At 41.7% G+C, this 1,203-nt stretch overlaps 1 protein-coding gene across 1 annotated transcript in view; it reads right to left on the reverse strand.

Moving 5' to 3' along the window:
- Window positions 1-1,203, reverse strand: part of LOC109967522 (T-lymphoma invasion and metastasis-inducing protein 1-like) — a 42,450-nt gene that overhangs the window by 34,355 nt on the left and 6,892 nt on the right. The window lies entirely within an intron of this gene.

A 1,203-nucleotide genomic window follows, 5' to 3' on the forward strand; every position in this document is an offset into this window, starting at 1 on the left:
GTGTTCCCTCCCTCGTCTCCTCTGTAATTGCCCTTCCACTCCCCTATGAGAGCCATTATATTTACATTAAATGAAATGTTGCAACCTTTTACTATACAAAAAACGGATAGCATCAACAACTATCGTGATATTCAGAGTCGGATTCAGGTCTGCAATTCTCAGCCCGGATCAGCAGCCTCATTTTTGGCTTAGAAAAATAATCTTGCTTTCATCCATGATCTTTGTAGTTTAAAGAGTGTAATAACAGAATTCTGGAAAATTAAACAAATGTTCTCTTTGCCTCAAAGGCAACAAGGGCTGAAAGGTCACAGTCTTCATGCGTTGCAGTGGATAAACTGCAACGTCCAGCAAAGGCCGAAAATGGACATGTGATTGAGAGAACGGCTGGACTTGCTGTTGTCATAGCACCAGTGAGGTAGTGCGACTACTGCGTCAGCAGTGACAGCTGTGTCAGATTCATTTGGAGATGATGGAATGGGGAGAGAAGAAGGGGAGGACAGATGTCTATACAGGTGCAGTATCATGTGCCCCAGAAGCAGCTACGCATGCACACCGAACAGTAAAACATGGCCAAAGCTAGTCGAGGGTGCAGACAGCCTGACAGCCACACAGGAGAGCCAGAGATATCACACTGACATACAGGAGTCCAGACACTGAAGAAGTGAATTGTCCTGTCCAGACTTTGTGATGACTACGATAAAAAAATAAAATAAAAAAAGACAAAAGCACTCAGCCTGGCTTCCTCTCAATATTATGACTGATAGTAAAGTAAGCCACTGGGGTTTCATAGTAAAGACAATAATGTCCAGTGTACAGATACAACCAGATGTAAAACCCTGCCTTCTCATCAACAGGTCAGGATCAGAGATGTTTTGTTGTTTTTGTGTGTGGAACTTGTAGAAATGTTGACACAAAACCCCAAACAGTGTGCCAAAGTCCTCTTTTCAGTTACTGAAACGTTGTGTTGGGATGTGATAAAGACTTGGAAGCTCGCGATACAACCTGAAGACACAATGTCAAGAGATTATTGGTAAGAATGCCATTCTACTTCAAGTGTAGAAAAACATTTTGATGTGCTTTGATAGTAGTACCACACAACCAGACATTAACCTAAATGCATTGGATTCTCAAGGGTGTTCATTTAAAAGGTTAAATAAATACAAGTCCATGTAACATAAAATGATATGTCATCCCCGCCAGTGA

This window comes from Monopterus albus, unplaced genomic scaffold, assembly GCF_001952655.1.
Source record: "Monopterus albus unplaced genomic scaffold, M_albus_1.0 scaffold130.1, whole genome shotgun sequence".
Classification (NCBI taxonomy): domain Eukaryota; kingdom Metazoa; phylum Chordata; class Actinopteri; order Synbranchiformes; family Synbranchidae; genus Monopterus; species Monopterus albus.